This window comes from Anabrus simplex, chromosome 2, assembly GCF_040414725.1.
Source record: "Anabrus simplex isolate iqAnaSimp1 chromosome 2, ASM4041472v1, whole genome shotgun sequence".
Taxonomy (NCBI): Eukaryota; Metazoa; Arthropoda; class Insecta; order Orthoptera; family Tettigoniidae; genus Anabrus; species Anabrus simplex.
The window spans coordinates 608,073,837-608,098,566 of record NC_090266.1 but is presented as its reverse complement, the minus strand read 5'-3'; the positions used below and the strand labels follow the sequence as shown (position 1 = coordinate 608,098,566).

Genomic DNA, 24,730 nt, shown 5'->3' with positions numbered 1-24,730 from the left:
GGTCAAAACCTAGCCCTTTGTTCTCAATGTTGATCAAGATGACCTATATGACGTCAAAGATTCTGTTGAGAAGTTTTTCTGAAGAATCCCGGGGCAGCAGTTAAACTTAAGGAAGCTAGAATGCTCAGAATAACACAAGAACACGAGTTCCTTGCAGTCAAACGTACTTACAATGGCGGTTGGAGATCATGTGTTATAAGAAATAGGACAAAACGGCCAAACGAACTGTGACTGAAGAGACTCTACAAAGGCCCCATTCCTCTGAATCCTGGAAAACTTGGAGATTTGAAAATACTGTGTGGTATGTTGAAGGCCAGCAGTGTGTTATTTTACAAATCACTTGAAATGCATGTTGCCGGAGATTCTGAAGTCGATAATGATATTGAAGTTGATCTGTCAGATAATAGCAGCGGTGAAGACGAATAGAGATAGGTTAGCAGGTGAAAGAGGAACTGAAAAAACCTGTCTAATGAAAACTAGAATATGATGGTTCAATTTATTTTAATATGCTGTAAGAATTGTTTCAGTGTTTTATTTGGATACTTAGGTGTCATAATGTTATTGTTAGGAGAAGTACAAGAAGGAGTTGCCTTATACGGTTGTTTATGTCCACATTACTGATTTGAATTTCTAGGAAAAATAACCCTTGTCAACGTGAACGTCCCAAAAAACGCACAATAACTTGAACAGTTTTCTTAAATAACTAAATCTAATACAAAGAATACATTGATAAAGCATGAAGCAATGTAAATCTATAATTTCAGTGTTATACTCCTTTAAGGAATGAAGGTGTAATGTTTCTTCACTCTCCTGAAAAAAGTGTTTGTATTGACAAGGGTTGTTTTTCCTATCACCCCTTCAATTTATTTAATGACTACATACTAAGAAACTAGCAGACACTAAAGAGACTGCCAGACTGACGAATGCGCACGGCAAGCGGGTGCATCATACCTCAGTGTCCATAACTTTGGCAAATAAAAGACTGCCACCCTTCCTCACAGCACATGCAAATACAAAGTCTTCACTACTTGTTGTTGCGCTATGCAAATTGGTTAGCCGCGACAAACGATATTTTGTGCGTATTTCCGTCAAAACCTTTGTAATAATTTAAGAAAATAGAGTAAGAGCTGAAAAGTAAACAGGGCTTGAATAAATTGCTTTTAAAATATGTCATCAGTTTCAGTCGGCTAAAATGGAATACAAATGCAATGTTTTCTCCACAAAGTGGGGGCAACTGCCTCCCCACCTAACGCCACTAGTGTTTTTAAGTGCCGGATCATCCAAGGAGTATTTCTGCTGACGTGCTTTATTCCTTTTGAATAAACGACACAGCTGGCTATGCTATGTGGCATCTCTTCAAATAACGTACATCCATGACTTACGTTGCCTTTCGGACATCGTCTTAAAGTTGTCGCGTACAATTAGACACAATTACGTATTGCACCATCATATATCGAAGTACCTAATTATGACTCGAATACTCTATAACATTGTAAGGTAGTGATGGGCAGTCTGAGACGAGATCTCAAGATTTTCCGATACTAGCGCAGACACCATTTCTCGCGAGAAATTTCGAGAGATCTCGAGAAGGTTGTCCTCGCATTGTGTGGCGAGCAAGCGTGTCGTAGGCCTACAGGTAGTCGGAGCTGTATGTTGTTTTCGCAGAGTATGCGAATAGCAAACCACGCACCTTCACCATTCCGTAAATAAGTGTCAACAAGCGACAAGGAGTTAATTTCTCTCATTTCTAGCGAGGTATATTTTGACGCAGTATAACATAATTATAAAGGATACGCATTTAATATTGTATGCAGTAGTAAGTACACGAATGAATAGGCCAAGTACAGAAACTGACGGCTACTGCAGGTACACCTACCTGGATACTAGAGGCGTGCATTATTCGAACTCGAGGCGAAGCAAGAAGCGCCCTGCTGCATATGCAACCACCATTACGCATGAGTGGAATGTGTAATCTAAAATGCTTGAGTTTGCTCCAATTCTTTCGACAGGTAGGTGTACTTCGTTATCAGACCCCACATTCAGTATCATATTATGACCACTGCTTGTGTGTACCGATATTTTAGTGACGAAGGAAATAATTCCTTACCATAGTTCCTTACAATTATTCGCGTCATATGTAAAGTTAGCATAATTACCCAACAACAACAAGAGTACAACAAGCAATTCCATGGAAAGGAAATATTACAAGAAGTATTACTAATTTAACATTCTAAATCCAGCATCATCATACACAAATTCAGTATTTCCAGTGCTTAACACTACCGCTTACAATACAATAGGTTGAGATTTCTACTTGCTTAACTTTACAAGTGATAATAAAGTGAAGTTAAACCATCGTTACCCTACAACTATAACGACAAACAACAACGAAAGAAAATATGACAAGAAATACTACTAGTTTAACTTTCTAAATCCAGCATCATTATACACAAATTCACACACAACTTAAGTATTTCCATTACTTAACACTATGGGTTTAAATACTATAGGTTGAAACTACTAGCTTAACACTACAAGTGATATTGAAGTTAAAACATATCTACCCAACAACTACACCAACAAGAGTACAACAAGCAATTCCATGGAGAGAAAATATTAGAAGAAATACTGCTAGTTTAACATTCTAAATCCAGCAGAAAATCACAAATTCAGTGTCCGTCGTTAGAGCTTTCACTTTTCACTTTATACTACCACTAATCATCTTCTTAAACGATGTGATACCGCAAGAGAATCTATCAAAGACTGCTGCAGGTAATTTATTCCAATCTTTTATGGTCCTGTTTACGGAGGAAAACTTGCCCACATCAGAATGCTGGTTATTATTACCCTACTGTAAGTGACCATTGCCATCGGGATATTTCCCATTTGCGATGTGTTTGTTAATAATAATAATTAGGTACTTCGGTATATGACAGTGCAATGTGTAATTGTGTCTACTGTATTGTACGCGACAACTTGAAGACGATGTCCAAAATGCAACGTAAGTCGTGGATGTCGGTTATTTTGAAGAGATGCCACGAAGCACATCCCGCTGTGTTGTTTATTCAAAAGAAGTAAAATACGTCGGCGGAAATACTTGTGTGATGATCCGACACTTAAAAACACATAATATAAATGAAAAGGAATAGTCACAGAACACCTCCATCCCGGTCTTAATCACAAGAAGCTACACTACCTACAACGATTGTGAGGCATCCAGGTAGGTTTACATCCTAATAACAGTTATAAACAAATTATACAGGTTATTCAGCTAAGAAGTCCACCTGAAATAACTCGTGAACAGTTTAAGATACTGGCAGTCTGTCTTCACTTTCGTTAATGGTATTAAGGAGCTCCTAGTTCAACATGCAGTGCTTTCCTAAGCTTTTGACAAAATTTATCGTCACACACGTTTCCATATGAGAACTGCTGATGATAAGTATCAAGCTTACACTCATAGTTAGGCTACTGGGACGTCGCACAGCTCGCAGCACACGTGAATTGATCTCGAGAGCGTTGTCCATCTCCCCTGCAGAATGAATTGAAGCAAAATCGGACATTTTAGATTACACCTTCCACTCATGTGTAATGGGAGTTGCATATGTAGCAAAGCACTTCTTACCCGTCTCAAGTTCGATTAATGCACGCCTCTATTATCCAAGTAGGTGTACGCCCAATCTACAGTTATTCACATATTATGCAGGGTTATTCAGTTAAGATGTCCACCCCCAAATAAGTCATGAACAGTTTAAGATACTGACATTCTGCTTTCACATCCGTTAATGGTATTAATGGTTTCATAGTTGAACATGCTGTACTTTTCCAGGCTTTTGACAAAATGTATTGGCTCACACGTTTTCATATGAGAACATTGGTTCACGCAATAACTGCCAATGATATACTATCAAGTTTACAGTCGTAGTTACTGGTACCGTACATCGCACAGCTTGCACTACAAGAGGATCAGTCAAGACCGACTACAATTACATGAGACCGTAATCCAGAAAGAACATGGCGGACATCGGTGTGCGATATGAGAGGTTGAGGGAGAGGTTATGCATGTTTATTCCGAGTCACCTAAAGAAAATATTACAAGTCGAACGTCATGAAATGCAACTCACTAACTCAAAATATGCATACCGGTAATCAAACACCAAAAGTAGCGTTATCGCGTATTGTAAGCATAAATGAAATTTCAGAAGGGAAAATAACGAAGGGAGAATTATTGTATCAACGTCAGGTTGAAACAGACACAGAGTACAAAAATATTTCACATATGAATCTCCGGTCAGCAAATACGATGTCAACAAAGAACATTATTAACCTTAACATGAAATACTATGTAACACCACCATTAACCAAAGTCCATTTTTCAAAACAAGCAAACAAATTTCTCCAACAAAATTTCAACCTTCCAAAATCCACCTGTATTTTGAGAAGGTACACGCGATATTTGTATGATACACTTGACCATCTAAAGCACTCGTCACCTTAAAACTCACCAGAATTGATGGCATAGTTGTATTTTATATATAAAAAAAGAACGTAATGCTCATGTTCACTCACCGGAAACGGGGTTAGGTTTAGTTTACACATGTTCATTGTAAAACGTTGAAAATTAATTACATCATTCTTGCACCACCGTTTAAGATTAATTTAGTCATAAATTTGGTCTTGTTTTTCCGGATATTTCTGGGACTGATTTAATTTTCTTTGTAGTAAGGTACGTTGGCTGATAGGGCAAATGCTAGGATAGGCATCATTACTTTTAACTTCGGAAGTTTGCGCGGCACTCGCATTATATCACCACCTTCTATGGGTACCGTATATAATGTCTTCCTTTACAATATATTTGATTTCAAAAATGATGAAATGATCAATGCACACAACAATATTAGTCCCATGATTCGGTTCGAAGTTTTCCTCACGAATGCTCTTAACCCAATTTTGCCCTAATACTAGGTCTTTTGGAAACGGGTACACTGAAGCTCTTACTTACATCCAGGCACACAGCACATTAAACTATAAACATATTGCATATGTAACTAAAAATAAAGGAAATACTTTCAGAGAAGAACACGAGAATCAACATTAACCTAATCACCACCGATACTGTTGGCATAAATAAGCTCTTTGACAACAAACAGCTTCTTACGGCACTCAAAGAGGATCTATAACCTTCTTAAGACCATAAATAAACATAATGTACGATTAATAATATTCAAATTTCCGTAAATATTTTGTAACAACACGGCTTACACAAATCAAAACAAACGCATGCTAGCACACCAGCTGCCGCCATTACGGACAGTTTCGATAGCTCGGTTTCTTGGATCGGTCTTGAGATTCTCGCGAGAGTCTCGAGATCTACGACGTCAGTCTCGAGAGTCCCGAGCGAGAACGTTGCTCATCACTATGTCGAACAATGAACAAAATGATTTGGGAAAATCGCATGATATCATGAGATACTATCACCCATGAATTCCACAATGCCACTAATTTTGCAAGTAATGCCACGGTTGTCAGTGCCAAGGTTCAAAGCTCAGGTACCTGCCCATAAACAGCACATTTTTCCATTGAACGCTAAGAGTCACTTATTAATATCCCTGGCCTTGGGACTGGGTGTTTATGTCGTACTTAATGTTCCTTTCCTCACATAGCGGGCGAGTTGGCCGTGCGGTTAGGGGCGCGCTGCTGTAAGCTTGCATCAGGGAGATATTTGGGTTCGAATCCCATAATTGGCAGCCTTGGTTTCCCATGTTCACACCAGACAAATGCTGGGGCTGTACCTTAATTAAGGTCACGGCCGCTTCCTTCCAACTCCTAGGCATTTCCTGTCCCATCGTCGCCATAAGACCTATCTGTGTCAGTGCGAAGTAAAGCCACTAGCAAAAATGTTTCCTCACATTCACCACTCTACACTTCCGCAATTCCAATTACATGCAGGTTGATATCATACGGTGCAAGTAGGGGAAAAAATCTCTATAATTCAACGGCCCGAACAAATGGCATTTTATATTTTTTTAAATCTAAGAGTCGTGTTCAATAGTATGAGGAGGGCTACCACTGTCTATGGACGACTGGAGACGCATAATTTGGAGTGATGAATCACCATACTGTGTGGCAGTCGGATGGGAGAGTTTGGGTATGATGAATGCATGCAGCCAGTAAAATGCCCACAACCAAATTTTAAGAAGATGTGATGACAGTGTGGGGGGTGTTTTTGTGGAAGGTACTCTATCCTCTCGTATTGCCATAGAGCATGTCACTGAGTACGTTGGCCATATGGTTAGGATCGCATAGCTGTGAGCTTACACTTGAAAGATTGTGGGTTCTAATCCCACCATCGAAGCCCTGAAAATAGTTTCCTACTGTTTCCCATTTTCACACAAGCAAATGCCGGGGCTGTATCTTAATGAAGCCTTAGGGTGCTGAGTATTTTCTGGTGCACAGACACACGTGAGCTGAATTTATTTGACAACAGTGTGTTTCTATTTACATCATATTTCTAAATAAATGAAAGACATTCTCCTTTAATCTGTTCTGTAATTGTGACTCTGCAGGATATTTATTATACACTAGATTATCTCCCCTCTCTCTCTCTCTCTCACACACACACACACACACACACACACACACACAACATGCATTACAGTTTCATTCACTCCTAAAAATACATAAGTGTGTGGTAATGCTTGCGGGTAAATGATAAAAAGACACATTACATGGTTGTACAGAGACCGAATCATGAGGAGGAGGCTGACAGATGAGGAGGTTGAAGATTGGGAAATATATATTTAAAAGAGTAGAAGAGTTTAAATTCCTTGGTGAATTAATCAATGAGCAAAACCATAGGCAACAAGAACACCAAGCTAGAATTAAGAATGCAAATAAGGCATTTTACTCTGAGCCCAAAGTTAGGCTCCAAGTTTTCAACAACGAATGCAAAAATGATTTTCTACAATACAATCATTTGACCAGTACTTCTGTATGATTCCGAGACATGGAGTATAATCAAGAAAGAGCAGCAGCAGTTGAAAGTCTTTGAGAATAAATTTTATAGAAAATAATTGGTCCATGATTTGATCCAGTTGAAAGTATTTGAGAATAAATTTTATGGAAAAATAATTGGCCCATGATTTGATCCTACCTCTCAAAGCTGGCAGAAGAGATCTGATTATGAGATTTACACCCTCTCTCAACAACACACTCTAATGGGTGTGATAGAATCCAACAGACTGCGCTGGGCTGGACATGTACTGAGGATGCAGGATAGCAGAGCACCAGTAGATCTATACAAGGGATCTCTTAATGAGAAGAGACCTTCAGGAAGACCCCAAAGCACTTGGAAGAAAGAGATCAACAAGGTATGCCGGACCCTCTCAATTGATAACTGGGAAAAGCAGGCTCAAGATCAAAAAGGATGGAAGAGGATCGTGTGATTGGCACGGGAACTTCATGTCCCTCAGAAGCCTATGGAGTGAGTGAGTCAGTGAGTGTGGTGCTGCTCATAGCAATTTTTGATGCAGAACCCTACATCACATTCCTTGCACAGGAACTTGGAGTCTTTCCTGATTTTATTTCTTCTGCTTACTACACATCTTTGATGGGGGTTCCTTCTTTTCCTCTCTGTTTGAGGAACTTTTCTTGGGAAGTGTCTTGTTGTAAGGCGATTTGTAAGACTGATCACCTTTCAGACTTCTCCACGAGTCTTCCTCGTGAACAGTCGAGATTTTCTTCTTAAGACACAGAGCAAATTCCCTGCTAAACGTTTCACCTTGTTTTCGAGACAAGGCAAAAGCCCAAAAGCTTATTATCATGTCCTCAGCTCAGAGATATTTACCACAATAAACTGGTCCGCTTTAAGTCAAACTGAAGACCCTATTAACCCTATTATTAACTACACATTCAAACATCACAACTGCAGTCAACTTGGAAAGCATTAATTAATGTGATGACAAATTCTATTTTACAACTACTCAGCATATAAAATATTTAAGTAAAGATGACCATAAACCAATAAATAAAGTTAAATTCATTACCACATTCTATCATACACATGCTACCTTGACCCCTTCAGACCTGGTGTACATTATAATGTACATAACTTTTCATGCCCCTTACATAAACCCCAGTAGCTCTTTTGATGCTGGTGACTGTTTGTACACCGTAATGTACATCCTATCTATGCACTACTTCAGTTTTTACTGCCCTCTGTGATTGGAAATACGAACTTCAACTGTAAACAATGAATATGGAGAACACAAACCATGCTGATGAAGGTAAGTGCTATTGTTTTTGGGTATAATTATGTATTTAGTTACAATAGTGGTCTTGTTTTGTGTGTTTATAAACCAGATGTCATGAAAGAATTATACCATAATAATGCAACTTAAATCATATAGGCATGATGTGCTGTTTTATGGGGCAAAGTCAGTGTACATTGTAATGTACATCTGGACCCAAGTTATGCTTAGCAGTTCATAACCTCAAAGTTCGACTACGTCTAATTATGTGTTCTAGTAGTAATTTATTAAGTTATTCAGTGTCTTTGAAACAGTTTCTAAAATGTGAATAACCTGGTTGTTAACATTTTCAATGTTTAGGCACTTCGTTGTCTCAATTGAAGAAAAATATGGCTCCCGAACGACTCAATCCCAGTGATCCAAATTACGCATCTATAATTTTAGACATACTGGAGAATGGTGAGGCATCTGACATTGAAGACTTCAATATAGTGATGAAGAGGACCTTTTAGACATCCCAGTACCAATGAAGAGGAATACGAGAACTGTAGGCAAGGATAAAGTAGCCGCGACTGAAGCAGAACAAGAAGATGTAGGCCTAAATGACGATGCCGAGGAACTAACTGTTGAGGAGGTTAGTGAAGAAACACAAAGTAATGATATAAATAATTACATAGATATCTTGACAGATAAATCGCAAATTAAGTAAATGTAAATGACTTTCTTTTCCTCCGATCTACAGCATTGAAGCCTTATTATTCTACTAAGGAGAAAAATAATAATGCCCAACCTAGGTAGTTTAATCTAACATACACATATAATAATTCCTGTAAAATAAACATATCTGACACCAAAGCAACGAAAAAAAGCCATATTGATATAAATAATAATAATCAAAAGGCAATGAGGCAGAATGGTCTGTTGTCCCTAGTATAAGACAGTATGGCAGTATGGCAATGAAAAACTGACTGGTAACATATTGCTATGTAGAGTACGATGTTGTGTCAGATTTGCACCTGCACTTTAAACAAGAGAGTATGACAGTATGGCAGTGAGAAGCTAAACTGGTAACATATTGCTATGTAGAGTACGCTGTTGTGTCAGATTTGCGTCTGCACTTTAAACAAAGAGTATGTCACTTCCAGCCGGGTTCGCACTCAGCATATTCTTTCTTGAACACTGACCTCTCTGGTTCTCTACTTAAGTTGCAAACCTGGCTTCGTATTTCCTCCACTGTAGTACCGGTGTGCAATTTTTCACCTTACGTTTCGTTACTGTTGACCACTATTTGAACTCTATTGTCTTACTATATTCATTATCTTTAGAATCCAGACAAATCACTACCTTAACTGAAACCATATTCGCTCACTATTAACTTGGACCCTCAGCTCATATACCAACCATCTCCACATATTAGCTTTATCCTGAACACCTATCCAATTTACAATCACTCTCTTCCTCATTCACTGCACACTTTACCGCCTACGAATTTAACTATTTAATCACTCTTGTCATAGTTACGAATAACACACAAACTCCGCATTTCTCTTGTGCACACCAATTTACTTTCTACTGCAAATTGCCTTTTTTGCTTCTTGTCACTATGCCTTCGTCCAATTTGTTCTTCTTACCCCATATCTCCCTTAGGCTCAAACTTCTCCCTTTCGCCAGGGTATCCCTTGCTTCTTCTTCCTGCCTCCCAGCCGTAATTTCACTTCCTTTGTGTGCTCTTGTCACATCTTGTGTTTCCGCCCCCACAATCACTTCCTGTATCTTCCTTTCTTCTCTCCCACAGGCCTTCGTCCTCTGCTCCTTAAATAATGCCCTGGTCTCGCTGGTTTCCTTCCTTATTTCCCACTTCATCTCAGCTGTTACCTCTCTGGCTCCTTCTTCGATCGATTTGTAAATAGCTTCTATCAAGTTAATTTCTTCTTGCTGCGAGCTTTGGTCCAGTGTCTTATTTTCTTTGGTTCTTTCTTTTTCTTCAGGTCCGTCTTCACCCAATTTACTGTCTCTGACTTCGCAAATTAAGTATAGAAGAATAGAAGAAAATATTCGAGCTAATCGATTTTCAAATCATCCATTGCTTTCAGATAGAGGGATGAAAACAAGAGGGTATACAGATGAAGTGTCAAGTCGTGATGGTGTCATTGTCAAATGGCTCGATAATAGAACAGTCAGTCTTGCTTCAAATTTTGTAGGGAAAGGAAAAGAAGACAAACTTTACGATGGAACAGAGGTCAGTCAGCCTACATCGAGATACCCCGCCCATAGATAATAAAACTATACAATCAGTGCATGGGAGGAGTTGATCTTCTGGATCAATTGATAAGTTTTTTATAGAATTTTCTTACGATTCAAGAAATGGACACTAAGAATGATTGCCCACTGCATTGATTTTGCCCAACCAATAGGTGGCTTGAGTATCGAAAAGACTGTGATGCTTTAGGTATTCCTAAGAAGGAAGTACTTGACTTATTACATTTTATAATGAGAGAAGCTGATGGTCTCTTAAAATTTGGAAGAAATGTTAATTTGGAACGGCGTGGAAGACCAAGTTCTTCACCAAACCCATCATCACCACCATCACGATCGCGACATGGTACTGAGAAAAGACCAGGGGAAAGATGTCCAGTACGACAACACAGACCACATGCCACAATTTGATGATAAGGAATAAGCCACAAGATGCAAGGAACGTAACTGTCACGCGAGATCACACATTTACTGTGACAAGTGTAATGTACACCTCTGTTTGACCAGCAAGAGAAACTGTTTTGTTTCATTCCATAGGATGTTGTGCAAAAAGCTAGACAGTAATTGATAATTTCATTCATATTCTGGACATTTTATGCTGAATTGTGAACCAACTACTTATCATTTCTCTGTAAGTAACAATTATGATTCAGTTTGACATATTTCTGGAAGATAACAATTTTGGTATGGCCGGATCTGAATGTACATTGTAATGTACATACTGAATTTTGTATAAATAACTTTTGAAAGTTGCCTATATTCACATTAAAGTGTTATTTCTGATCCATGGAGTTAGTTTTCATTGAAAAATATTTTTTCTTAAAGAAAAAAATCAGGTCTGAAAGGGTTAAAAACCTAAACGTCAACAAATATCTACTAAGCCATATGTTTACTGATTCTTACAATAAGTGTTGCCTTTAAAATAATACTTAAGTTGCCTTCAAACTCAATGAAATCATACTATACCAACAATTAACGTTACATGAAACAAATTATGTCCCATAATCACTTCCCGATAATATGGTTTACAAAGTTAAATTCTCATCTTGTTATGGACTTCAGTCCATCAGGTTAGATCATTTAGTTGGTCATGGCGGACTTCATTGTGGTCCAATAATGTTCCATTGTACCATTCTATAGTATCATCCCCTTGGCACCACAATCTTGATTTCTCACATAGATCCTCATTATTATAGAATTCATAAATGTTAATCTTATTAACAGTACATTATTAAATAACTGGCCATTTTAACCAGGCACCTCAAATTACAGAACAGTAGCAAAATCTATATCCACTTAAAGGCTCCACTTAGGTGTTCACTGACCCTATTGTGACCTTCAAATACGTGTTCCTGCCATCTTTCTGCCTTGTCTTCTTTCCCTAGACGTGGTTTTCCACCTGAGCTCTTAATATGCGTACACCTAGTTTTCCTTTCTCCAATGGTTTCCTTGATTTTCCTGTATACATCTGCCTTTTCTAGGACCATACAACCTTCAACACCCATGCGCTTCTCTTTCAGCCATTCTTCCTTAGCTGTCCTGCACTTTCTATCCACTTCATTCTTTATTCGCCTGTATTCTTTTCTGCCCTCCTCATTTTTTTGCATTCTTGTAATTTTGTCATTCATCAGTCAGGTCTAGTATCTCCTGAGATCCATTGATTCCTAGTTGATCTTTCCTTTCTTCCTAGAATTTCTTCAGCAGCCCTAGAGACCTCATTCTTCATGACTGTCCATTCTTCCTCTATTGTGTTTCCTTCAGCTTTTTCATTTAGTTTTCGTGCGACTTGCTCCTTGGAACAGTCCCTCACACTCTTTTCTTTCAACTTGTCTAGATCCTATCACCATGCATTCCTTCATTTCTTCAATTTCTTCAACTTCAGATGGCATTTCTTGACCAGCAAGTTATGGTCAGAGTCCACATCTGCTCATGGGAAAGTTTCGCATTCCAACACCTGGTTCCTGAATCTCTGCCTTATCACAATGAAGTCTATTTGATACCTTCCAATGTGTCTAGGTCTCATCCATGTATACAGACGTCGTTTGTGGTGTTTGAACCAAGTATTAGCAAGGACTAAATTATGATCAGTGCAGTATTCAACCAGCCAAATTCCTCTGTCATTCCTTCGTCCCAATTCAAATTCTCCTACCATATTACCTTCTCTTCCTTGGTCTACCACTGCATTCCATTCTCCCATCACAATTAGATTCTCATCACCTTTTACACATTGTATATCTCTTCATATATTCTGTTGATTTCTTCATCATCCGCTGAACTAGTGGGCATATAGATCTGCACTATTGTGGTGAGTATTGGCTTAGTGTCTATCTTGACAACAATAAACCTTCCACTGTGCTGTTTGTTGTAGCTTACCTGCGGCCCTATTTTCTTATTCATTATTAAACCAACTCCTGCATTTCCCATCATCAGTACATCATTCATACAGAGAGAGCTCCATGTCCTTGGGAGTTAGTTAGGGCTGTAGTTTCCTGTTGCTTTCAGCCTTGTAGAAATATGAACACAGCTAAGCCTTGCTGCGTATTATTAGAGGACCATATCAGTTAATCGTCTAGACTGCCACTCTTGAAACTTCTGAAAGACAGCAGCTGTGGCAGCTCGATGAACCATTAGTTCGTATGGTCTCTCAACAGATACCCATCACATATGGTTGCACCTACGGCTCGGCTACCTGCTTCACTGGGAAATGCAAGTCTCCCCACCATGGCAAGGTCATATGGTTCACAGGGGTGGATCAGAGAATAATACTCCTTTAATGTAATGAAGTCCATACATAAATGTTAACTTGAATGTGAATTTGTATAATCTAGAAATACAAATACTATTGATGGCAGAAGCAGCTATCTACTCACTTCAAATGTAGAGTTGTCTTGATTTATTATTAATAAATGGAAGGATGCTCTTTCTTATAATATGAGAGTGGTGTTTGCATAACTCCTTTAAATAAAAATTTAATGACGTGGGAATGTTTGATGGATATTCTCCTCCAACCTCTTGTTTTGTAAGGACATAATATGTCAGTGAAGAATAAAGGTAATGTACCAATCATTTTACATTATATATTTGGTTCAGACCTGACCAGTGACAAAGGAATGAAATGGAATACAGGCAACAGAAATAAAATTCCTAAAATGTATGTTATAGAAGACAAGGAGGAAGAAAGCAAGAAATGAAGACATACCGGTACCGGTACTGAAGGAAATTAACCCATTTGCATAATTGGTAAGCTGTGGCAGCGTGCAGAGTTTTGGCAGATGAATCAAATGACAAGCTCAGCTCGCACTGACACAATGTCTCACTTATCTTCATATATTAGATTCCTTTCACAATATAACTTGTCACAATACACACTGATAGGAACTAGAGGCATGTACTGTTGGTAAACAATGCAGTCTCTATTACTGTGTGATGTTGCGATTGCTGAACAGTAGCTTATTTTATTCGCTATCCATCATTCAGACAAAGTGGTACCGTGGTAATGATGATGAGATATTGAAAGCACATTTAGACACTGTTTCAGATACCATAGCAATTCTGGTAATAATGGTCTTTCTAAAAAGAATCAGACTTTGAGGGTAGTGACAGTGGAAGTGACTCGAGTACGGAGAGTATGGAAGAAAGTGAGAATGTCCAGGTCCTTCTAAATGCGTGTGATGTGTTCATTCCACCATCTGAAATTGTGATCTTTTTAGAGTACATGGATCTGCTCTTTGAAATAATTTCAAATTAAACAAATCCTTATGTCAGGGAACACCAAAGCACTTTCAAGAGGAAAAGAGATGAGACATGGTTCAACATATCTGTAGATAAAATAAAGGCTAATGTGCATTATTTATTCTCATGGGTCAAGTGCTCAAGGAAAGAGCAAAATACAGAGTGATTGAGACACCAATCTATTGAGAAATAATGAGCGTTTGAAAGATTTAAACTTCATTTCTGATTCTTACATTTCACTGATCATATGAATGCAGATCAAAGTAACATAATAAGGAAAATTAGGCCTATTCTACAGCACATCTCTCAGGAATTTTGTGAGCTGTATTTCTCTGCAGAGGACATGGTTCTGGAAATTCAGAGGTCGCCTGTCCTACATGCAATGTAATAAGCCCAAACATCCATGATTTGGCCAGTCTGAGTGACTCAGACAGTTAAGGCGCTGGCCATGTGCCACCCCAACTTGGCAGGTTCGATCCTGGCTCAGTCCGGTGGTATTTGAAGGTGCTCAAATACGTCAGCCTCGTGTCGGTAGATTTATTGGCACATAAAGGAACTCCTGCAGGACTAAATTCTGGAACATCAGCATCTCTGAAAACTGTAAAAGTAGTTAGTGAGACGTAATGCAAATAACATTATTATTATTATTATTATTATTATTATTATTATTATTATTATTATTATTATTATTATTATTATTATTATTAGTATTATTATTATTATGATTCGGCATAAAAATTACAAAATTTGTCAATCCAGTTTTTGCATACTGTTCTCTTTTTTTTACATAGGTGACAGATCTTAATGTTCCTGCAAGCACAAATATGGTGTTAAACTCTTTGAGAAAGGCCACACTTTGTACTTGATCAACTGATACTTATCTCCAGATCTTACCAAGCGTGTTGGCCACGTGGTGAGGATCACGTAGCGGTAAGCTTGCATTCGGAAGATAGTGGGTTCAAACCCCACTGCTGGCAGCCCTAAAGATGGTTTTTCCACTTTCCGTGGTTTCCCACTTTGGCACCAAGCTGTACTTTAATTAAGGCCATGGCTGTTTCCTTCCCACTCCTAGCCATTTCCTATCCCATCACCGCTATAAGATCTATCTGAATCAGGCCCAACAGGAGAGATATGCCTGCTGATATTTCGAAGAAGAAACTGAAGAGTGGAGAGTTTGAAATAAGGTCAGCTAATAAGATTCTATGTGTAAAGTGGAAGGATGAGAGGAATGTTAATTTTCTCTCCACTAAGCATAAATCATCTGGCATAACTGGAATGGGAAAGCTCAAAAGGAAGAAAGGCCAGGTTCATTGAGAAGATGTTCATAAACCAAAGTGTGCCACTGAATTCCAGACAGGAATGGGGACATAGATTTGCAGGATCAGGTGACGGCTCTTTTTCCCATCATGTGATTTACAGCTAAAGGGTACCGTACAGGAAAATTATATTCTGCCTTCTTGATGTGTATTTTCAATATGGACATTGTGTATCACAAGATGGTAGGAAAGAAGGAGTTAGGTTACACTGAATTTAGAATAAACCGTGGGGACCTGTTACTTGATACAGCTAACTTGCTCAAGTACTCAGTCAGACGGCGTCCTTCATCTGGACACACTCCACTGAAATTGTAAGCAAAAGCATGGGCTCATTTCTCCATGCATATTGTACCAGCTGAGAAGAACTGAAAGATGTGCTGTTTGCCAAAGCAAGGGCAAAGGAAGTGAAAGTGCATGGTACTGCAGTATTTTGAGGTGAAAAACACCCTGCAGTCATTCTAGGAATGGAATATGGGTATTTCATAACTTTCAATAATGTGATTGTGAACTTTGATTGAATTATCTTCATTAGATAGTATTTTTTGAATGTTTTGTGTGCCAGGTATGCTCAAGCTGCTGGCGGTCAAATTAAATATGATTCCACAGTCAACAATAAAGCCATTTATTGACTTTGGTTAAGATATAAAAGTTAAGTGATCAGATGGAGAAAAAGGGACCAAGATTGTTTGGGACATAAGAAGAAACGCCAAATTTATTGAATTTTAAATGAAATGGAAGTGACCAAAAGATATTAATAACAGTGATACACCTGTTTAAGAGCAGCATAAGACAATGAGACCTGGACTGAGCCAAATGATGTACAAAGAATGATGATGTGAAACCATAAATACCTGGTTGCATCAGAGGAGGAAGTTTTAGGTGTCCATCCATCCCTCTGTCCAACCCTTGTCTCTTTTCTCTATGGGGTTGGGTATGAAGTAAGATGAATCTTCATAGTGAGTTTTTACAGCTGGATGCCCTTCCTGATGTCAACCTCAAAGAAGTTAATTTATGAAATGAATTATGTGACATACGATACGACATACGAGGAGGGTATAACCTCATGCCGGCACATAGCCTGCACCTGTCAAATAGCACCAAGTGGTCTGCTTAAGTCTTAACATCTCCATCTGATGGATGAATCACTATCAACAGCATCATATGCTGTCCCTCCATATGAACACTATATATTTTTTAACATATAATAATATATATTAGAGGCAGACAATGATTAATAAATAATGAAATCTTTAAAGTCAGTAGAAATGTATACATACCTACAAAAAGCAGCTCTTCCAAATTTGGTATTTCCTGCAATTTGCTGAACTCTGACCAGTCTCTGACCACGTTGTTTGACATATAGAGTACTCGAAGTTTTTTAAAAAAATTTGCAGTTTTTATTTTCTCTATTAAATTATATGAAATCCACAATTCTTCCAAAGTATCTCCAAGAGGTTCCTGAAACACCAACAGTTCCATGAAGTTAAAAAGCTGCATTGATGTGCATTAAGACTCTTCTGTAAGGAGTTTATTACTCAACTTGAGTGATGCACCAATGAAATCAAGAGCTAATATGGTACAGCTTTCATAAAGGCTGCATAAACCTACAGCATATTGATTACGGCATCAAATAGGTAGGAGTATGTAACTTGTGTGCATATTTATTATCCTTCAAGTTACTTTATCCAAGAGTATCAGTATAAGATGATTAGTATAATGTGAGTTAATATTTAGTATCAAGTGAATGATTTTTGTTCACTCGATAACTGAGATTGCAAGAAATCATCGTGAAAGTCGTTAGTAGAGAATCATTGGAAAAGTTTGTCTGTTTTTTTCTGTGGAAACCCCTTCATTAATTCAGCAATTAAATAATTACTCCAAGGAGGCAACAATTTTGTCATCGAGAAGACATGATCATTTCTAAGAGATCACAGAAGTGCCATCAACAAAGGATACCGTTACATCAAGTGACCAGTTTTATGTCCGTAGAAAAATTGTAAATAATAATGACATCTCAATAGAACACAAGGGCTATTATAGACAGAAGCATTTTTAATGCAGCAGCTTAAGAAGGGGAGAAATAACTGAAAAAATTGCAAAAGACTCGAGACTTAGAATTAGATGGGAAAATACACAAACAAATAAAAAGCACTCTCCAATTCCTGCCAAGTTCATCAGAAATAAAATTTGAGCACCACAACCAAATATTATAACATGCAATGCAATAGTTCAGAACTTACCGTGCGAGTTCGCCATGCGGTTAGGGGCGCGCGGCTGTGAGCTTGCATCCGGGAGATAGTGAGTTCGAGCCCCACTCTCAGCAGCCCTGAAGATGGTTTTCCGTGGTTTCCCATTTTTACACCAGACAAATACTGGGGCTGTAACTTAATTAAGGCCACGGCCGCTTCCTTCCAGCTCCTAGGCATTTCCTATCCCATCGTCGCCATAAGACCTATCTGCGTCGGTGCAATATAAAACCAATAGCAAAAAAAGTTCAGAACTTGGAACAAATAGGAGCAAACAAACCAAAGCACAAAGGACACCAACCTCTCCAAACAGCAATACAAGTACCAAACCCATAACCTAATAAGAAATCCACAATGCAACTACTGATGAAAACTCATGGACAGAGGTTGTCAAATGATTCGCTAGGAGACACAATCCTCCTATCATTGGTACAAAGACACTCGACAGAGATAAAATAAAATCAAGTGAACAATTAGCATGGCTATATATACCTAGGTCGCCTACACTTGACAACTGACAGTCAAAACCTTATCACAGATCTACAGAAGAACGGAGTCAGTGAAAAGCTAGTGTGTGAGCAGCTACAAAAATGGGAGAAGAACAAATCATTCAAGGTGGGTGTGCAGTTTGAATTCTTAGAATTAGTAAAGAATCCAGAACTCTCGACAAAGCAGATTATTGTACAGTGCTATATTTTTCGAAGGGTCCGACGAGAAGGTGTACTATTGTAAATGGACAGATACCTTATTCACAATGAAATTTCCGTCCAAAGTTAAAACAGCAATGTCACAAATGACCACAACAGACCCACAGAGTCGATAAAACAACATTAATTAAATATGCTGCTTTGAAACGTAGAAGGCCTTAAAAGATAGCTCACATTGGAAACTGACAGCTTTTGGAACAAATTCAGTTTGATAACTGCTACAGAAACCTTTCTAATGGAATCAATAAGCATTCCAAATTTTTAGTACAAACACGCATTTGGGAGGGGGAGAATCAACTTGGTAGGGAGGAATGAAAACGGAGATGAATTCCTTTTTCGAGGACACATATATCTCAAAAACTGAAGATGTTACAGTCGTGATAATTGGTATTTGGCTGGGGCGAAACCAACTTAACCGGCAGGGGTGGAGTGAATACCTGGAAAGTGTAATAGAACATGTTTTGAAAACACTGTGCCTCACTAAGGATGAAATAAATGCAATCCTTAGTGGACATCTCAGTGGCAGACTTGATAAACCCTGTCACAAAACACTTCTCTGGTGAGATCTGCTTCAGGATGCTACCAACTAAAAAAAGAGGAGATAACATACATGATATATAATGTCCAATAACGGACCAAGAAAGAATTGTGAAAGAATTGAAAAATTAGTTGGTTTATTTGTACGAGAACCAAAAAATCTAAAGATGTTACTGTACCGGGCGGTACACCTCCACTCCGCTAATTTAAAATGTGCGCCAGTTGAAACTCCTCTGCTGGAGGAAGTCTGAACTTTATCTACGCTATTAATTCTCTACTTTCTCAGAAGATGTCACCACGTGGAAAATTTTGAGTTTTTGAACTGTGTCATTTTTGATGTGGTTTTGTTTCGCTTGAAGTAAGAAGTGTGAACTTTCTCTTCTAGAGGACACTACTGAAGATCAACAATAGTGCAACCTAGTGCGGAGTCAAAGAACTATTTTGTTGGAGAAATTTTTATTTCAAATGTTTGTTCCTTGCTAAAAAATTTTCAGTCTTTGGTTAAGTTGGCAATATTAACCCCTTCTTTCCCCTTGTTTTAAATCTAGCCTATCCCGAATTTCTTGAATTAATTTTCCACCAATTATGTGTTTCTTCTTAGTATTGTGTAGGGGGTTTATTGATCTACCAATAAAATCATCGCGGGAGGGTGTTTTCATTCCCCTAACGCCTAGAACCTTCTGCGAGAGTATTTAAACTGCTGATTTTAGGGTCTCCGGGCCACTTCTGTTCCATCTTTCAGTGTATAAAGTACATAGCAGGAGGCGGGAAGCGCCTCTTTCCTCGGCAGCGGTCAGCAATAAGGTAATGGCCGATTAATAAATTCTTTCTTTGCTAGCTCAGCAGTTTAACTCTCGGGGCGGGTGCGAAGCGTTCCTCCATGTAACCTTTTCCTAAAATGTAACGATCTTTTCTTCTATTCTCTTTTAAGCTGCATATTGGGATAGAGAGTGCTAACCCTCTCGAGCTCCCACTCACATTGTCTTGAGGTGAACTTATTTTCTCAACCTATTCTTCGTTAATGTAAAACAAATTGCTCTTTTCTAAAGTCACCTCGGTAGTATGGAATTAGCCCTTGCATTAGTGGCCTAGAGCCAGATTAGGGTTTTTAAAAACAAGTGTATTAGGAGTGCAAGATCGCCTCCTCTCAAATTGTTATTTTAGAGGTCATGTAATTGCCCATTTTTATTTAATAGACCTCAGTAGGTTGGGTATTTTACCCCTGTGTCTATGTCCAGTGAGGACAACTTGAAGGTGGAGTTTGGTGTGGCCTGGGAGAGGCTTAAACTTTGAGAGCGAGTGGCTCTTTTGAAAATTGAGTGTTGTATGCTTCGTGGAGGCTTTTCTGTGTAATTTGGAGCAAGGGCTCCTAGGTACGAATGGGGTTTTCTGCCCCTCTGTTAAAACTCGTGTTTGGGGTAAAACTGAGCTGATTGCCCAAGCAGTGTAAAATCAGGGCGCGAAGCCCAATTCCTGTAAATATTGTAACTACCCTTTTTGATTTGCTACTTTGTACCTGCCATGCTTGTTATTTCTTTGTTTTTGAAAAGAAAATATAACCTTGTTAAATTTTAAATTAATTTTGCTTTCGTAGCTGGAGACCTATTCACACCCGCACCTTCTTTCACCTCTACCTACCACGGAAAACTCCGTAACAGTTACAAACGTGAAAACTGGTATTTGGAATCTCCTTTAAAAATTAAAAAAACACGCATTTGGAAGGGGGAAAATCAAGTTGGTAGGGAGGAATGAAAACGGAGATGAATTCCTTTTTCGAGGGCACATATATCTCAAAAACTGAAGATGTTGCAGTCGTGATAATTGGTATTTGGAAGCTCTTTTAAAGAAACGGGTACTGTTTGTTTTTGGAAAATTCACTTGAGTGGGGAGTGCGAAAGGAAGTAAAAAAATTGAATTCTTTTTCTGGAGAAACTTATAACTAAAATCTAAAGGTTACAGATGTGGAAATTGATATTTGGATTCTCCTTTAAAAATAAAGAAACACGCATTTTTTGGGTGGGGGGAAACCAACTTAACGGGCAGGGGTGGAGTGAAAAAGGAGTTGCTTTCTTTTCATGAGGATACTTATATCTCAAAAACTGAAGACGATACAGATGATCTTTTGTGTTTGGAAAATCCACTTAAGGGGTGAATTAATTGAAAAATTTGTCGAATTCTTTGTATGAGGATACTTATATCTTAAAAACTAAAGATGTTACAGACGTGAAAATTAGTATTTGTAATCTCCTTTAAAAACAAAGAAACACTCATTTTTGGGCGGAAATCAACTTAGGGGGCAGGGACGGTGAAAAAGGGGTTTAATTCCTTTTTATGATGATATATGTACCGGTATCTCAAAACTGAAGATGTTACAGTCGTAATAATTTGCATTTGGGAGCTCCTTTATAAATAAAGAAACAATTTTTTTGGTTTTCGGAAAATTCACTTAATGGGGAGGGTGAATGAAGTGAAAAAATGTCATTCTTTTTATGGAGAAACTTAGATCTCAAAAACTTAAGGTTACACAGGTGAAAATTTGTATTTAGAATCTCCTTTAACACTAGAACCACGAATGACTCCTATGGTATCGAATGTACAGTATAGAAAGAAGGACTTCCATCTCATCAATTTTTAGAGACCAATCATCTGACATCAGTGCACAGGATATACATTATGCTGCTTATAGTTTATTTGTAGGAATGGCACTTCACACGACACACACGTTGAGAATAGATAATATTCTTTGGATGTACGCATGCTACAAATATATATATATATATATATTGCAGAAGATAGGGAAGAAAGAAATAACAGCTGGGACACAAATGACCCAGCCGCGGTTTGAGTGTTAAAGAAATACGCATTTCTGGAAGGTGGGGGCAATCATCTTAACAGGCTGGGGTGCAAAAGGAGTTGAATTCTTTTTATGAGGATACTAATATCTCAAATACTGAAGATGTTAGAGGCATGAACATTTGTATTTGGAATCTCCTTTCAAAGTAAAGAAACACGTGTTCTTTTGTCTTTGGACAATCCACTTAAGGGGGGTGAATGAATTGAAAAATTAGTTGAATTCTTTGTATGAGGATACTTTTATCTCAAAAGCTAAAGACGTGAAAATTGGTATTTGGAATCTCCTTTAAAAATAAAGAAACACGCACTTTTGGGGAGGGGGAATTAACTTAATGGGTAGGAAAGGAGGGGGAGTGGTGAAAAAGGAGTTGAATTGATTTTATGAGGACACTTATATCTCAAAAACTTGAGAAGTTACAGACGTGAAAGTTAGTATTTGGAATCTCTTTTAAAAATAAAGAAACACATTTTTTCGGAAAGTCCACTTAAGGCAGGAGAGGGGTGGAAAGAAGTCACGAAGAAGAAGAAGAAGAAGAAGAAGAAGAAGAAGTTGAATTATTCTTATGAGTATACATTTATCTCAAAAAATGAAGGGGTTACAGACATGCAGCCATGAAAACTGGTATTTGGAATCTCCTTTAAAAATAATGAAACCTGTATTTTTTGTTTTCGGAAAATCCAGTTAAGGGGCTGAAAAGAAGTGGAAAAGCGGGTAAATTTTTAAAATGAGTACTGGTGTGTCTACATTATATGTCAAAAACTTAACATGTTAGAGACAGGAAACTTAGTATTTGGAAAGTCCTTTAAAAATAAAGAAACATGTACCTTTTTGTTTACGGAGGACGCACTTAACGGGGGGGGGGTGGAAAGAAGTGAAAAATAGTTTTTTTTTATGAGGATACTTATACCATAAACACTGAAGATGTTACAGGCATGAATATTGGTATTTGGAATCTCCTTTGAAAATAAAAAGACATGTATTTATTTTTTCGACTTGAGAGAAGACTGTTTCTCATATGTACAGGTCTATGTCGCATGGTCGTCTTAGCCCTAAAAGGTAATAAGGTAATACCACAAACATGGTTTACAAAGAATTTCTGGGGTGAATGAAACTCAATTTTTGGTGAGTTTCTATACTTTAGGCATTTTCAGATAATGTCTTAGTACAATGCCGAGGAATGATTACTTTGATCAAATTACGAAATCCACGCGAGCGAAGCCACGGGTAATTGCTAGTATTATATAAAGGAACAGTACACAGACGACATGTACTACAATATTCACCATTTTTCCTTTAGGAAAGCATCTCCCAGTATCCACTAATTTTGCTCTATCTGATACCGGAACCCAGAAATGAGGTATCAATAGTCAGCTCATTGCAAGAAAATCTAGAGAAAGGGAGACATGAAAAGTAAGCTCACCAGGAAGTAGAAGCACAAATCATAGAGCACAAAATCGATCTGGCTTTGACCAATATTTTAAACTACATAAGATGTGCACAGATTCCCCATTTCTATAAGAACAGTAAAACCATGGTTTGACAATGAATGCTAAAGACTTTGAGGTGAGATTTTACATTTACTTTACATGGCAAAAAAAGAAAAATGGTACTAATGATACTCAACTAGATTACACTAATAAAAGAAGCCAATATGAACAACTACTACTTGAAAATCGACATATTACATAGAAGACCAAGCAAGAGAAATCCAACTGTTTCAGCAAGGAAAAGCAGCAGGGAGTGATCAAATTACTGGGGAGGTATTAAAGACAATGGAGTGGTACATAGTGCCTTATTTAAAATTTCTCTTTGACTATGTCATAAATAATAGTTTTATACCAAAGGAATGGAAGGAATCCATAATAATACCAATGTATAAAGAAAAGGGTGATAAAAGGAAACCTGAGAACTACAGACAAGTCAGCCTGACCAGTGCAGTTTGTAAAATACTGGAGTGTTTAATAGCAGAGTACATCAGAGGGGTATATGAAGATAAAAATTGGTTCATGAGGAGTCAGTATGGATTTAGAAAGAAATTTTCCTGTGAGGCACAACTGGTGGGATTTCAGCAGGACTTATCATATCAGTTTCATTCAAGAGCCCACTTGGATTGCATAGCCATAGACCTTTCCAAAGCATTTGACAGAGTGGAACATGGGATATTATTAAAGAAACTGGAGGGAATAGGATTGGACGTAAGGGTTACACATCGGATAAGAACATTTCTAAATTCAAGAGTTCAGAAAGTCAAAGTAGGGAATCATGTATCACAGGTAGAGAAAGTTTGGAAGGGAGTCGCACAGGGTAGTATCATCAGTCCATTACTTTTCTTAATATATACAAACAATTTAGGGAACAATATAATATGAAAAATAAGATTGTATGCAGATGACATAATTGTTTATACGGAAATAAGTAACATTGAGGATTGTTTAGAATTACAAAGGGACCTTGACAGTGTCCAACAATGGGCTGAAGAGAATAATATGAAGGTTAATGGAGGCAAATGAACTGTTATAACATTTACAAACAGGAGCTTAAAAACTGTATTTCAATGTACAGTAGAAGTGTGTTATAGCGAGAATTCATAACAGTGAAAAATGTACTCGCTATAGCGGATTGTCATTATACCCGATTTTTGTGTGAAAGTCGGAAAAACCCCCATACACATTAAAATCGGTATGAAACAGCAATCAGTTTGTCCAAAACTTGCGTTTCCACGGATGATATTTACACTATGGATTACTTGTTTGTTATTTTTCATGGAAGCATGTGTTTAATATCATTCTTAAAAAATTATAGTACCGTATTTCTCCAAATCCAAGACGAACCCCAC

General features: G+C 37.9%; 1 pseudogene; it reads right to left on the bottom strand.

Annotated features, from left to right (window-relative positions):
- Positions 1-24,730, bottom strand: part of LOC136862945 (dynein axonemal light chain 1-like) — a 122,529-nt pseudogene that overhangs the window by 5,753 nt on the left and 92,046 nt on the right.